Source organism: Oncorhynchus tshawytscha, linkage group LG15 (genome assembly GCF_018296145.1).
Source record: "Oncorhynchus tshawytscha isolate Ot180627B linkage group LG15, Otsh_v2.0, whole genome shotgun sequence".
In the NCBI taxonomy this organism is placed as follows: Eukaryota; Metazoa; Chordata; class Actinopteri; order Salmoniformes; family Salmonidae; genus Oncorhynchus; species Oncorhynchus tshawytscha.
Window position 1 is genome coordinate 23,713,859 of NC_056443.1, and position 17,150 is coordinate 23,731,008.

The window sequence follows — 17,150 nt, forward strand, 5'->3', positions numbered from 1 at the left end:
CCGACAGGATGCTCTCAATGGTGCATCTGTAGAAGTTTGTGAGGGTTCGAGCCAAATAATTTTCGGCCTACTGAGGTTAAAGCGACGCTGTGCCTTCTTCCTCCACACTCCAAGGAATCCCTCACATAATGAAACCTTACTGAGAGCACATTTAGAAGCAGTCAATTGAAACTCTATTCTGCGTGACCCCATCCTTGGACTAGCCGAACGAGAGTCTCCATTACCATTCCAACTGTGACATTGGGGCTGTTTCCGTATATCCTCTCCTTCCCCCGAGATCAGAGATTTCAGATTTTACATAAATTGGATGAATGACTCCACCAGATTATAGACTGCCATATTAGCTTCAATCAGTGAAGTGAGTCCAAGTAGGGAAGAGTCAGACAGAGTTATTACCTGTGGCACCAACGCTATTCCTAATTGATTTTACAAGCCAGCTTAGGCTCTAATTGCTGATTTGCTTTGGGATATTTGTGATTCAAAGGGCTTAAATATGTTTTGTGGAGCACTGGTTGGAGATTCCTGTACATGGTAGAACAAATAAGACTGGAGTTGAATAAACACCAGCCAGTTGTTGTATTGAGCATTTAGAATGACTCTTAAACTTAGATGCACTCGGACTTGCATAAAGTACAGACACATGGACCTGTACACACTGATATGCTTACAATACAAAGATTATGAGCCATTCAAGAATCAGCTAATTGTTTATGCACAGTTTGTCCTGAAATAACAATATATTTGAAACACGTCATTAGGCCAAATGTTGCCGAATTGATAACTTGGCATGATGATACTTGAAATTCTGTCAAGGCCCATAATAATCTATCAGATTAATAACATACCAAAGATCTAGCTCTCTCATGAGGAGAAAATGAACAATTGTATTTCCTTTCCAACCAACATCATACTGACCAAACTTTGATATAACTTTGAGAGTACAGTTCTGGTACTATTAATTCCACAGTGAAAGTTGTGTAGCACTCTTAGGAGTATGTGCAGACAGTATGGTCAGACAGCACTATTTATACTGAACAGAAATGTAAACGCAACATGCAACAATTTCAAATAGTTTTCTGAGTTACAGTTCATATAAGGAAATCAGTCAATTGAAATAAACGAATTACGCCCTAATCTATGGATTTCACATGACTGTGCAGGGGCGCAGCCAAGGGTGTTCCTGGGAGGGCATAGGCCCACCCACTGGGGAGCCAGGCCCAGCCAATCGGAATGAATTTATCACCACAAAAGGGCTTCATTAAAGACAGAAATAGTCCTCAGAAAACATTTCCATTATGTAGTTTGGAATTTATGATATGATTGGGTCTCTTGGCATCCTCCACCAAGCAGCCTGACCACGAAGACGGTCTGAGGTAAAAGATAAGTGTAACTCCAGAGCATACTATATTTTTATTAGATTTTTTATTTTTATTCCCAGCCCCCGTCCCCGCAGGAAGCCTTTTGCCTTTTGGTAGGCCGTCATTGTAAATAAGAATTTGTTCTTAAACGACTTGCCTAGTTAAATAAAGGTTAAATAAAAAACAAAATAAATACTGAAGCGAAACAAATAAACATAATACATAGAGATGTGTTGTCCGGGCCAAATGAATATGTGTATTATTCTATTTACAATACGTCGACTGCAATAAGGTCGAAACGCAGCATGGCCTGAGGTGAAGTGATTCCTTCCTGGTTTGAAAGGAGAGGAGATTTTGCTTGTTAGTTCTGATTTGTTGCCACGTTACACCACTTGCTTATTTCCATGCTGCATTTTTATTAGCTTTTGTTTCTTATGCAGTCATTTTTATGCAGGAGGAAGACTGAAATTCAAAATGGCTAAAACTCAAAATTCAAGGAGGCATAGAGGTAATTTGCCAGCTAATGAAATGTCCACAATGGACACATTATTTTGGTTTATGCTGCATGTGTAACTTTGAAATGACTTTAATTGAAAAATGTATAACCTCTTGACTGCATGGTGTTTTGAATATAGTTCTGAGTCAATGTTTATATATGCAACCATATTTCACTATTTGTGTAATAAAAACATCACAAGACGGTGTCAAAATAAAGACACCGTCAAAGACATCTCAGCTAGTTTAATACGCATACACTATGATCTAAACTGACCGTACATTGTTTTGTTTTTTATGTGTGAAATGTAGTGTATGGTGTCTTTCCACCACAATCCCAACATCTAATACTCTCATGTGTTTTCATTGTTTTGGCCTTTCGTGGGAATGGCTGATGACAGGAATCAGACAGCATATATGCAGTTTCATAAGCTTAGCCAGGCAGAAAATAGACTGGTGGAGGGAGATGGGTTGGGGCTGATGGGGTGGTGTGGGGAGGTACTGTGGAAATAATGTGTCACTCACAAGGCAGAGAGACTGTTGCCAGACTGCAGCCGAGCCCTGACCCAGAACTGCAGTCATGATAAGCTTTAGCGTTTTCTACCTTCCACCATAATCAATAGCCGCTCTGGACCCACTGATCGTTTGAGGTAAGGTAACCAGAAAAAAAGGTGATGAACCGACCAGGGAATGGAATTTCTCCTGCATTCCGAAGCCTTTCGGGAGCCCCCTTCGGGCCCTTTTCTATGTCCAAATGTTGATGTAAGTATTCTGAGTGGTTTCAGGCAGACCACAGATAATATGTGGCCTTGAATAGGCTACAAAGTCATTATTGAAACATATGGCTGGGGAAGCCACTCTAAGCTAATGATGCTTTGCTATTACAGTGGGGCAGAGGAAGGTCATTCCATCCATTTACAGACATGTTCTAGGCAGAGACGCATTGCTTGTCTTCCGTTTCCCCTAATGGTAAAAGAGAGTCTGGGGGGGAGCACCTCATAGTATTCTCCTGAAAGGAAGTGAAAGGAAGTTCTCAAGCCAATATGGGGAGCATAAGAATTTGTTCTTAACTGACTTGCCTAGTTAAATAAAGGTTAAATAAATACAATTTAAAAAACACTAAAGTTGGCAGGTCTTTTAGGAAATGCCTTCAACACACTATCTGGATAAGGGTTTTTCTGTGCTCAGCCAGAAATAATGTAAATGGGGAGATGGGAAACTCCATTCAGAACAGCCTCAATTCATCAGGGAATGGACTATTGTACGATGTGTCGAAAGCGTTCCATAGGGATGCTGGCCCATGTTGACTCCAATGCATCCCACAGTTGTGTCAAGTTGGCTGGATCTCCTTTAGGTGGTGGACCATTCTTTATACACACAAAATGTTGAGCATGAAAAACACAGCATTGCAGTTCTTGACACACTCAAACCTACAATACCCCGTACAATGTCACTTAAATATTTTGTCCTGCCTCTTCACCCTCTGAATGGCACACATACGCAATCCCATGTCTCAGTTATTTCAAGACTTAAAATCTTTCTTTAACCTTTCTCCTCCCATTTATTTACACCGATTTACCAAGTGACATCAATAAGGGATCATAGCTTTCACCTGGATTCAGCTGGTCTGTCTATGTCATGGCAAACACTCTTTAATTTACAAATCTCATGACGTGACTATGAGATGTGGCTGTATCATTTAGCTTTGCCTGCTTGCTAGCTATATTTCGTTAGCTAGCTAGCTAGCTAGAAATTGCTGTGAAGTCACTGAAATGATTTGAAATAATGATTGAGGTAGCTGTGTAATCTAACTGAACACTTAATTACTAGAAAGTAATACAGTATGTATATATGTATATGTATGTATATATGTACAGTTGAAGTCGGAAGTTTACATACACTTTGGTTGAAGTCATTAGAACTTGTTTTTCAATCACTCCACAGATTTCTTTTTAACAAACTATAGTTTTGCCAAGTCGGTTAGGACATCTACTTTGTGCATGACACAAGTAATTTTTCCAAAATTTGTTTACAGACATATTATTTCACTTATAATTCACTGTATCACAATTCCAGTGGGTCAGAAGTTTACATACACTAAGTTGACTGTGCCTTTAAACAGCTTGGAAAATTCCAGAAAATGATGTCATGGCTTTAGAAGCTTCTGATAGGCAAATTGACATCATTTGAGTCAATTGGAGGTGTACATGTGGATGTATTTCAAGGCCAACCTTCAAACTCAGTGCCTCTTTGCTTGACATCATGGGAAAATCAAGAGAAATCAGCCAAGACATCAGAAAAAAGCCCACAAGACCTCTAAATGCCTGAAAATACCACGTTCATCTGTACAGGCAAAAGTACGCAAGTATAAACACCATGGGACCACGCAGCCGTCATACCGCTCAGGAAGGAGACATGTTCTGTCTCCTAAAGATGAATGTACTTTGGTGTGAAAAGTGCAAATCAATCCCAGAACAACAGCAAAGGACCTTGTGAAGATGCTGGAGGAAACAGGAACAAAAGTGTCTATATCCACAGTAAAATGTGTCCTATATCGACATAACCTGAAAGGCCGCTAAGCAAGGAAGAAGCCACTGCTCCAAACCCGCCATTAAAAAAAACAGATTACGGTTTGCAACTGCACATGGGGACAAAGATCGTACTTTTTGGAGAAATGTCCTCTGGTCTGATGAGACAAAAATAGAATTGTTTGGCCATAATGTCCATCGTTATGTTTGGAGGAAAAAAGGGGAAGCTGACGAATACCATCCCAACTGTGAAGCATGGGGGTGGCAGCATAATGTTGTGGGGGTGCTTTGCTGCAGGAGGGTCTAGTGCACTTCACAAAATAGATGACATCATGAGGAAAGAAAATTATGTGGATATATTGAATCAACATCTCAAGACATCAGTCAGGAAGTTAAAGCTTGGTTGCAAATGGGTCTTCCAAATGGACAATGACCCCAAGCATACTTCCAAAGTTGTAGCAAAATGGCTTACGGACAACAAAGTCAAGGTATTGGAGTGGCCATCACAAATCCCTGACCTCAATCCTATAGAATATTTGTGGGCAGAACTGAAAAAGCGTATGCAAGCAAGGAGGCCTTCAAACCTCACTCAGTTACACCAGCTCTGTCAGAAGGAATGGGCCAAAATTCACCCAACTTATTGTGGGAAGCTTGTGGAAGGCTACCTGAAACGTTTGACCTAAGTTAAACAATTTAAAGGCAATTCTACCAAATACTAATTGAGTGTATGTAAACTTCTGACCCACTGGGAATGTACTGAAAGAAATAATAGCTTAAATAAATGATTCTCTCTACTATTATTCTGACATTTCACATTCTTAAAATAAAGCGGTGATCATAACTGAGCTAAGACAGGTTCTAAATGTCAGGAATGTCAGGAATTGTGAAAAATTGAGTTTAAATATATTTGGCTAAGGTCTATGTAAACTAAGATGTATGTGTATGTGTGTGTGTGTGTGTGTGTGTGTGTGTGTGTGTGTGTGTGTGTGTGTGTGTGTGTGTGTGTGTGTGTGTGTGTGTGTGTGTGTATGTATGTATATTACATGTATGTATGTATGTATGTATGTAGTTATGTATGTATATTGCATGTATGTATGTATGTATGTATGTAGTATATTATGTATGTATATTACATGTATGTATATTACATGTATGTATGTATGTATGTATGTATGTATGTATGTATGTATGTATGTATGTATGTATGTATGTATGTATGTATGTATGTATGTATGTATGTATGCATGTATGTATATTACATGTATGTATATTACATGTATGTATATTACATGTATGTATGTATGTATGTATGTATGTATGTATGTATGTATGTATGTATGTATGTATGTATGTATGTATGTATGTATGTATGTATGAATTAAACTAATTTATGGGAGATTGGAAATTATGCAGAAAATTGCATTGATAGAATCCACAATCTACTTGCAATATTAAAGCTGATCCACCCCCTAAATAAAGTGTTTTGACAAAAAATGCTGTACATCCATTGTTTTTCTGGAATGGAATGTTTGCTGTGTATTTTACAGACAGATCTCACATTACTGTATTAAATAAATTCAAATCAAATGTTATTAGTCACATGTGCTGAATACAACAGGTGTAGGCCTTACAGTGAAATGCTTACTTTCGAGCCCCTAACTAACAGTACAGTTGAAAAAGAAATAAAAGTAACAAGTAATTAAAGAGCAGTAGTAAAATAACAATAGCGAGACTATATATATAGGGGGGGTACTGGTACAGAGTCAATGTGCAGGGGCACCGGTTAGTCGAGGTAATTGAGGTAATATGTACATGTAGGTAGAGTTATTAAAGTGACTATGCATAGATGATAACATCAGAGAGTAGCAGCAGTGTAAAATATGGGTGGGTGGGGGGGGGGGGGATGCAGTGCAAATCGTCTGGGTAGCCATTTGATTAGATGTTCAGGAGTCTTATGGCTTGGGGGTAGAATCTGTTTAGAAGGTCTTGGATCTAGACTTGTAGCTCCGATACCACTTGCCGTGCGGTAGCAGAAGGAACAGTCTATGACTAGGGTGGCTGGATTCTTTGACAATTTTTAGGGTCTTCCTTTGACACCACCTGGTATAGAGGTCCTGGATGGCAGGAAGCTTTGCCCCAATGGTGTACTGGGCCGTACGCACTACCCTCTGTAGTGCCTTGCGGTCGGAGGCCGAGCAGTTGCCATACCAGGCAGTGATGCAACCAGGATGCTCTCGATTGTGCAGCTGTAGAACCTTTTGAGGATCTGAGGACCCATGCAAAATCTTTTCAGTCTCCTGAAGGGGAATAGGTTTTGTCATGCCCTCTTCACAAATGTCTTGGTGTGTTGGACCAGGTTAATTTGTTGGTGATGTGGACACCAAGGAACTTGAAGCTCTCAACCTGCTCCACTACAGCCCCGTCGATGAGAAGTTAGTTCTGCAATAAACATGTAATTATTAGTCAGATTTGACTGTGTAAAACCTGCAGTGCTACTTTTTTCTCTGAGAGTGGGGAGTATATAGTGTTTTACAACAGGTGGGGAAGGCTCTATCAACAGTAGCTGTGATTCTACTCTAGACAAATTACTTCAAAACCATTAACTACCCTAGCTCAATGGGATCCGTCCCCAATGCCAGACCCCTCCGGGCAATGTTCATCACTGGAGCTTGAATCCCCATCATGTTGATAAACCCAACCTTTCCTCTTCCAGTCTATGCAAAATAAGCATTTTCCCAGGTGTGAAGCCTTGCCATCAAGCCAACTGGATCCGCTGTCTGTATGGTCCCATGTGGCTATCAACAAATCCGATCCAAGACCTGTACCAGTGGGTGACAACACTATGGGGATAAAAGCATCTGCGGATAGTAGGAGGGAACACAACACAATGGTTGTGACAGGTCCAGGAACAGTGCATGGACTGTAGAGCAATTTGGTAAACTGACAAACAATGATACTAAATGGATTCCAAGGGGAGAAACATTCCTCCTATTGTCAGTGTTCTGACATCATTTACTATGACCATAATAAACTATTTAGTCAGATTTGTACAAAATGCTAAGGAGACCGTATTTGAATAAGGGACATATTTCTTTTTAAATTAACGATCCTGTCATATAGAATGACACCTTTGTCACAACATGATTCAGCCTGGCACAGACATCATGTAAAGCATAGGGTTGTTGATACTGAGACTAGAGACTGTGACATCATGTAAAGCATAGGGTTGTAGATAATGAGACTAGAGACTGTGACATCATGTAAAGCATAGGGTTGTAGATACGGAGACTAGAGACTGTGACATCATGTAAAGTATAGGGTTGTAGATAATGAGACTAGAGACTGTGACATCATGTAAAGTATAGGGTTGTTGATACTGAGACTAGAGACTGTGACATCATGCAAAGAATAGGGTTGTAGATACGGAGACTAGAGACTGTGACATCATGTAAAGTATAGGGTTGTAGATACTGAGACTAGAGACTGTGACATCATGTAAAGCATAGGGTTGTTGATACTGAGACTAGAGACTGACATCATGTAAAGTATAGGGTTGTAGATACTGAGACTAGAGACTGTGACATCATGTAAAGCATAGGGTTGTTGATACTGAGACTAGAGACTGTGACATCATGTAAAGCATAGGGTTGTAGATAATGAGACTAGAGACTGTGACATCATGTAAAGTATAGGGTTGTAGATACTGAGACTAGAGACTGTGACATCATGTAAAGCATAGGGTTGTAGATACTGAGACTAGAGACTGTGACATCATGTAAAGCATAGGGTTGTAGATAATGAGACTAGAGACTGTGACATCATGTAAAGTATAGGGTTGTAGATAATGAGACTAGAGACTGTGACATCATGTAAAGTATAGGGTTGTTGATACTGAGACTAGAGACTGTGACATCATGTAAAGCATAGGGTTGTAGATACTGAGACTAGAGACTAGAGACTGTGACATCATGTAAAGCATAGGGTTGTAGAGACTGACATCATAAACATAGGGTTGAGACTAGAGACTAGAGTGACATCATGTAAAGCATAGGGTTGTAGATAATGAGACTAGAGACTGTGACATCATGTAAAGTATAGGGTTGTAGATACGGAGACTAGAGACTGTGACATCATGTAAAGTATAGGGTTGTAGATAATGAGACTAGAGACTGTGACATCATGTAAAGTATAGGGTTGTAGATACTGAGACTAGAGACTGTGACATCATGTAAAGCATAGGGTTGTAGATAATGAGACTAGAGACTGTGACATCATGTAAAGCATAGGGTTGTAGATACTGAGACTAGAGACTGTGACATCATGTAAAGCATAGGGTTGTAGATAATGAGACTAGAGACTGTGACATCATGTAAAGTATAGGGTTGTTGATACTGAGACTAGAGACTGTGACATCATGTAAAGCATAGGGTTGTAGATACTGAGACTAGAGACTGACATCATGTAAAGCATAGGGTTGTTGATACTGAGACTAGAGACTGTGACATCATGTAAAGCATAGGGTTGTAGATAATGAGACTAGAGACTGTGACATCATGTAAAGCATAGGGTTGTAGATACGGAGACTAGAGACTGTGACATCATGTAAAGCATAGGGTTGTAGATACTGAGACTAGAGACTGTGACATCATGTAAAGTATAGGGTTGTAGATACTGAGACTAGAGACTGTGACATCATGTAAAGCATAGGGTTGTAGATAATGAGACTAGAGACTGTGACATCATGTAAAGCATAGGGTTGTAGATACGGAGACTAGAGACTGTGACATCATGTAAAGCATAGGGTTGTAGATACTGAGACTAGAGACTGTGACATCATGTAAAGTATAGGGTTGTTGATACTGAGACTAGAGACTGTGACATCATGTCAAGTATAGGGTTGTTGATACTGAGACTAGAGACTGTGACATCATGTAAAGCATAGGGTTGTAGATACTGAGACTAGAGACTTTTATAGCTCTCAAAGACCAGCTTAGTCTATGAAACCCCGTTAACAGACATACAGGGAAATACCCCACTGACTTCACCTGTCAATGCACTCAAACTACTAAATGATAATCTAGAGTAAAGTATCCCCATTTGTTCAAATGCTACAACAGTAACACCAGCACTGTTTCCACATCCATGTCCTGGTTTGCTTTTCAAGACAGGCGGAAAATGTCCACAGACGTTTTACTCTTGCGAAAACAATACAACATGTGGACGGGACACCGGAGACAACATGGTCTATACTGAAAAACGGTGCTGGTGGCCAGTTGTTGCATTTCACAATGCAACAGACCTGGCAGCCACCAATCTGTTTTGTTTTCGTTCAATGAGGGAAAATACCAGTGGGAGAGATTTAATCTCTCATTCGCAGCCACGCTGCGTTGTGGATATTTTCGACAAAGACATATGGAACGGCGAACTGCACAGCAGCAGGCAGCCCAACCTGGAACTCAGAAACACACACACACACACACACACACACACACACACTGGCAAAGCAGGCAAAATCAGCATGAGGCAAACGGCAAACCCCAGAAGAGGAAGTGAACAAGAGATATCTTTTGTCGGAGTGCACTAAAAGGGCAGCAAGCATTTCCCTTGTTTTGAAACATTTGGATGACATCAGTTGCAAATATACCTGTACCCATTTCATCATTTTGTCTTCACTTCTGGCATGAGAAGATTTTATCCTCCCTCAAAAACAAATCTGAGTTGCTTGGACATTTTTCATAGTGTATCACTAGTTAAAAAATAAAATGTATTCTCTTTGAATAAGTCTGTTTAGGGGAAAATAGTATTTCACCTCCATTTGCAACAGGGGGGAAACCAATGTGCCTTTCAAAGTTTGCTTGACTTGAGCAGATTCCCTGTCTGGCTCTCTGGCAGCTGGACTGATGGCCAGCCCGGTGGAATGGCAGCTGTTGAAGGCTTTTTAAATTGTACCCGGGTTGATTGGTGGTTGTCGGGAGGGCTCGGCCAGAGAATTCTTCTTCTTCTTAGAGAGAGAGCGAGAGAGGTGATCGCCCACCAAAGGAAACGGACCCTGGGCCCAAGGTCCGTGGTTTTACAGATCCTCGAAATCGGGAATTAGTTTAGGCTTCAACGGTTTCAATCTCTGTCTCTCTCATTCTGCCTTTGGTGGTGCTGTTGTGCAGCAGATGGGATTTTTAAGGAGGTTGTTACATGTGCAACTTTCATTATATGTAGATATTAAAGACATAAACTAGGATCTGCCGTAAAGCTGCAGCTGGATGGGTATTGTGTTTATTTAACACATTAGTCCAACCTGGTGTTGTGATTCTATTTAACGTGTTGCTCCCAATCTGACTTTAATAGATCCTGTATGGTTCTTTTTCAGTTTTACACAGTGTTGGTGTGAGTTCTATAGTCAATATCGTAGAATGTTCAGGATTGCTTGTGGGTTTTAGGTGGTGATGTGTTTGTAAATCGTCTGTCTTACTGTACCCCTTTCAGATTGATACTCTTAAGGAAGTTGCTGTAGGCCAGTGTTGAATCTCAGCGACAGAGATGGTGTAAAAACCATTTGACTATAATTTCAACCATGATCTGTCTGGAATTAAAATAGCATTGAACCGCATTTTTTGGCACTGCTGAATTAAACAGTGTGCCGCACATCATCAAATTAAGTCAGTCAACCATGTATTTAGAAATAAAATGTGTTATTTTATTTGAACAGATATTGTAGCACATTCTGTCGACTTGTTGGTGTAGTATGATCCTGGAGGGTTTTTACTCAATGATATTTACTAATGGCATTGCATATGGTGAATACTGAAAACCGTTCTATAGCCAAAAGGAAACCTTTGTGACGGTGGATGAGAGTCATTTCAGACTGGCACAGGTCTATTTCAGGGGAAGATACCTCTCTCACATTGGCCAGTTTCATTTTTGTGGGGCTCCTGAAATTCAAGATGGTGCACTGCCGTGCACACTCTCATAACATATCAGCACACAGGAAACAGATGGATTTCAACCCTATTTGTGTCTCAAAGCGGGCACCCTGCGGGGTCCTGATAGTGCCTCGGAGGCCCCATTCATGCAGAATTATTGGTTATAAATCATGGAGGGAGTCAGGACCTGACGGTTACCCCTCTCGCTGCCTGCTGATCACTACAATTAATCAGAAGCGACATTCCTTCTTCTCATGCCGCCACCAGTCCCAGAGATATGGCCAGTTTTAGAGGAATTTATCAAACCTGTTGATTCAGTCTATTCCTTTCTTTCCCCACCCCTCCCCTATCGTATCACCTCCCTGTTTCTGCAATCCAATTGGGGCTACTGTATGTACACCGTGCCTCCTCTGGCAAATGCTTACTGACCTTTCACAGACGGCAGCTAGTCATCAATCAAATTAGAGAGCATCTATTATCATCAGTAGGGGAGAGCAGATGGTTGGGTTGTTTTGAAATGGGCCTTTCAACCATTTTCAAGCAAAAAGTAGCATTGTAGCTCGACTGATTTCCAAGAAGCAATTTGTGTGAATGTATGCATATGTATCAATAATGAAGTGTAGTTTTCAATCACTCACTGAAACATTGCCTATAGAAGGGATCAAATGAAATTGTGTTGGTCACATACACATATTTAGCAGGTGTAGTGAAATACTTGTTGATCATCATCTAGATTCAGCTGTGGAACGATTTCTTTTTGAGTGGATGGGCTGTAATATAATTCTAAATAATTTGTAGACTGCAAAATGACTGCAAGAAGCCCATGAAGATATTTCACTAAAACATAATCATCTCAAACCTTGCTTACATTTGTATACGATCACAAGTCTCGCTATTATGCATGGGAATACTTGGGAACAGATTTCCAAAATTAAAATCACTTGGAGCTGATTTTCTGTCTTTTATGTCCAACAATAAAATAAAATAAAAAATAATAATTTGCTCAGAAAACTGGGGGGGGCAAACTAAAACCACCCGCGGGGCCAAATTTGGGGGACCATGGCCTATATGTATAGTTTGTAGGACCAAACTATTCCGTTGCTGACGTAATTTGGTGTTTGTCCTGGTGTTTCTTGGGACATCTTGTGAATTTTTCACTGACTAGGGGGACTATTGTGCCTGTGCTGTAACCGGTCCAAAAAAGTACAGCAGAGGGCATTTCCATTGCCTCATTTGCTGGCTGGACAAATGTGTCGCTATTAACCATTTTTTGCCCATGTAAAAAACCAAGCCCCAATTCCTTCAAACATTTCACCAGTTCAGCTGATATGAATATGTCAGTATTGTTACAGTGCCTTCAGAAAGTATTCACAGGCCTTGTTACAGCCTGAAGTTCAAATGGATTAAATAGATAATTTTGAGTTCACTGGCCTACACACAATACCCCATAATGTCAACGTGGAATTGTTTTTAGAATTTTTACAAATTAATAAAAAATGAAAAGCTGAAATTTCTTGAGTCAGTAAGTATTCAACCTCTTTGTTGTGGCAAGCCTAAATAAGTTCAGGAGTAAACATTTGCTTAACAGTTCACATAATAAATTGCATGGACTCATTCTGTATTACAAAAATAGTGGTTAACATGATTTTTGAGTAACTACAGTACCCCATCTCTGTACCCCGCACATACAATTATCTGTAAGGTCTCTCGGTCGAGCAGTGAATTTCAAACATAGATTCAACCACAAAGACCAGGGATGGTTTCCAATACCTCACAAAGAAGGGTACCTATTGGTAGATGGGTAAAACAAGTTATTAATTACACTTTGGATGGTGTATCAATACACCCAGTCAATACAAGATACAGGGGCAAATTGTTTGGGGCAAAGAAAATACAACACATTACTGAGTACCACTTTCCATATTTTCAAACATAGTGGTGGCTGCATCATGTTATGGGTATTCTTGTAATCGTTAAGGACTGGGGAGATTTTCTGGATAGAAAAGAAACGGAATAGAGCCAATCACAGGCAAAATCCTAGACGAAAACCTGGTTCAATGTGCTTCCCACCAGACACTGAGAGATGGATTCACATTTCAGCAGGACAATGATCTAACAGCCAAATCTAGACTGGAGTTGCTTACCAAGAAGACAGTGAATGTTTCTGACTGGCCGAGTTACAGTTTTGACTTAAATCTATTTGAAAATCTATGGCAAGATGTGAAAATGGTTGTCTAGCAATGATCCAGAACCAATTTGACTGAGCTTGAAGAGCTTGGAAAAGATTAATTGGCAAATGCTGAACAGTGGTGGAAAGCTCTTAGAGACTTACAACACGGGAGTGACTTCTTGAATGGCCCAGCCAGAGCCTAGACTTGAACCAGATCGAACATCTCTGGAGAGACCTGAAAATAGTTGTGCAGCGACGCTCCCCATCCAACCTGACAGAGCTTAAGAAGATCTGCAGATAAGAACGGGAGAAACTCTCCAAATACAGGTGTTCCAAGCTTGTAGCGTCATACCCAAGAAGACTCAAGGCTGTAATCGCTGCCAAAAATGCTTCAATAAGGTACTGAGTAAAGGGTCTGAATACTTATGTAAATTATCCTCACCCCCCCAAAAAAACGTTTTTGCTTTGTCATTGTGGGGTATTGTGTGTAGATTGATGAGGGAAAAAAATATTTGATCCCTTTTAGATTAAGGCTGTAACGTAACAACATTTTGGAAACAATCCAGGGGTATGAATACTTTCCTAAAGCACTGTATATCAAATGACCGTTTCTCCTTAACGACTGTGCTCTACAGTACGCATATAAACTAAGCTTAAATTCCAAACGTCGCCACTTCGACAGTAGCCATTCACATACAACACTTATAGCTTCCATACACTCTGCAATCATACGCTCCGGCCAAAATAAATTACGCTGACAACAGCAAAAAAACTCTACTTTATCTTTCGACTGGCCAGAAAGAGGGAAACTGAGAATACAGATTTCCTGTTTATCAGAAGAAGAACTAATTTTGTTTCTTCGACTGCAAGTGAACCGCAGATTAATCTAGGAGACCTTGAGTGGCATTATATGGACGCAATCAGTAGCAATGCGCCCAAGCCACAATCTCTGACCTTTTGAGTGCCGTCCACATTTTAATGAAGTAGTCTCTAAAATGAAAGCATCTCAGTGCCCCCCACCCCTCTCTGAAACTACCCCACTCTCCCTTTGTAGAATTAACTTTTTTGCCCAGGGAAGTAAATGGGAGACAAACCACATCGGAGCAGTGATTGAATATCGCCGTGGGAAGTTCTTAACAAGGCGGAATTAGGAGGCGTATTGCAGACACATATGCCTGCCAAATGTAATCTGCTCGTAATAAATGCTTTGCCCTTTATACTGTATGAAGCAACGGACACAAGTATTGGATTCTCACTGTGTTAGTACAACTCACAATGTGTTTGGTTGATTATGATTAAGAAGTTGTGTAAGTTTCCATGTATGCCTTGCATCATGAGACCAAGTTTCATATTCCCTTTTAAACAGTAATGGTTGATTAATTTATTTGATCTAATGTGTATTTTTTTTGCCTTACAGCTCTTGAATCATTGGGACAGTTGCTTGGGTGCTTGAAGGTAGGCTAGTGTGTTTTATCGTGTTTGTGTGGATGTGATAGTGATCTCATATGCAATTTGCAGATACACAATATGATGGTCCATAAGTCACATTGATTCTGTCAGAAACGTCGACCTTTGGTTGACACTAAGTTCATTAGAATGACTCATAGAGACTGACAAAGTTGGCATGTACATTGTCATGTGACAGTGAGTGAGGCTGTGTGTTTGTCAAGTCAAGTCAACTTGTCACATACACATGTTTAGCAGATGTTATTGAGGGTGTAGCGAATTGCTTGTGTTTCTAACTCTAACAGTGCAGTAATATCTAACAATATATAACAATTTCACAGCAATACACACACATCTAAAGTAAAGGAATGGAATTAAGAATATATACATATTTGGGCAAACCATGTCAGAGCGGCATAGACTAAGGTACAGTAGAATAGGATAGAATACAGAATACATATATACATATGAGATGAGTGATGCAAAATATGTAAATGTTATTAAAGTGACTAGTGTTCCATTATTAAAGTGGCCAGTGATTTGAAGTACAGTATATGTATATAGGGCAGCAGCCTCTAATGTGCTAGTGATGGCCGTTTAATAGTCTTATGGCCTTGAGATAGAAGCTGTTTTTCAGTCTCTCGGTCCCAGCTGTGATGCACCTGTACTGACTTCGCCTTCTGGATGATAGCGGGGTGAACAGGCAGTGGCTCAGGTGGTTGTTGTCCTTGATTTTTTGGGGGGGCCTTCCTGTGACATCAGGTGCTGTAGGTGTTCTGGAGGGCAGATAGTTTGCTCCCGGTGATGCGTTGGATACACAGCAGCACCCTCTGGAGAGCCCTGCAGTTGCGGGCGGTGCATTTGCCGTACCAGGCGGTGATACAGCCCAACAGGATGCTCTCAATTGTGCAGCTGTAAAAGTTAGTGAGGGTTTTAGGTGCCAAGCCACATTTCTTCAGCCTCCTGAGGTTGAAGAGGCGCTGTTGCTCCATCTTTACCACACTGTCTGTATGGGTGGACCATTTCAGTTTGTCAGTGATGTGTACGCCAAGGAACTTGACGCTTTCCACCTTCTCCACTGCAGTCCCATCGATATGGATAGGGTGGTGCTCCCTCTGCTGTTTTCTGAAGTCCACGATCAGCTTCTTTGTTTTGTTGACATTGGGTGAGAGGTTATTTTCACACTCCCAGGGCCCTCCCATCCGCCTTGTAGGCTGTTTCATCATTGTTGGTGATCAGGCCTACTGCTGTTGTGTCATCTGCAAACTTGATGATTGAGATGGAGGCGTTCGGAGATCCACTTTCTCAAAACTGACGTTTTGTCTGTTTGATTGCCTTACAGAGGGAATAACTACACTGTTTGTATTCGGCCGTATTCCCAGTCATTCCATGGTTAAATGCGATGGTTCGAGCTTTCAGTTTTGTGCGAATGCTGCCATCTGTCCACTTTTTCTGGTTAGGGTAGGTTTTAATAGTCACAGTTGGTACAACATCTCCTATACACTTCTTGATAAACTCAGTCACCATATTAGTGTATTCGTCAATATTATTCTCGGAGGCTACTCAATATTATTCTCGGAGGAACATATCCCAGTCTGCGTGTTCAATACAATCTTGAAGTGTGGATGCCGATTGGTCAGGCTAGCGTTGAATAGCACGGGTACTTCTTGTCTGAGTTTCTGCCTATAGGAAGGGCGGTGTAAAATGAAGTTGTGATCAGATTTGTTGAAGGGAGGGCAGGGCAGGGCAGGGCCTTGTAGGCATCCCGGAAGTTGGAGTAGCAGTGGTTGAGTGTTTTAGCAGCGCTAGTACTACAGTCAATGGGTTGATGGAACTTCGGTAACGTTTTCCTCAAATTTGCTTTTTTTAAATCCCTAGCTACAATAAATGCGGCCTCAGGATATGTGGTTTCCAGTTGGCATAAAGTCCAGTGAGATTTCTTTGAGGGCCGTCATGATATCGGCTTGAGGTGGAATACACACGGCTGTGACTATAACCGAAGAGAATTCTCTTGGGAGGTAATACGGTCGGCATTTGATTGTGAGGTATTCTAGGTCAGGTGAACAAAAGTACTTGACTTTATTGTTATCACAATCACACCATGAGTAGTTCATCATGAAACATAAACCCCTGCCCTTCTTCTTCCTGGAGAGATATTTAGTCCTGTCTGCGAGATGAACCCAACTGTCTGTTCGGACTGAGACTGGATAATATATAATATATAATATACTCGGAA

The 17,150-nt window shown here is 40.7% G+C and overlaps 1 protein-coding gene across 39 annotated transcripts in view; it reads left to right on the forward strand.

The window, feature by feature from the left end:
* The window catches only part of LOC112214694 (receptor-type tyrosine-protein phosphatase delta), a 905,847-nt gene that overhangs the window by 655,977 nt on the left and 232,720 nt on the right, over positions 1 to 17,150 (forward strand). For all 39 annotated transcript variants that reach the window (XM_042298333.1, XM_042298345.1, XM_042298336.1 and 36 more), the window contains exon 9: positions 14,886 to 14,923. The gene's annotated coding sequence lies outside the window, so the exon portion shown is untranslated. The remainder of the gene's footprint in view (positions 1 to 14,885; positions 14,924 to 17,150) is intronic.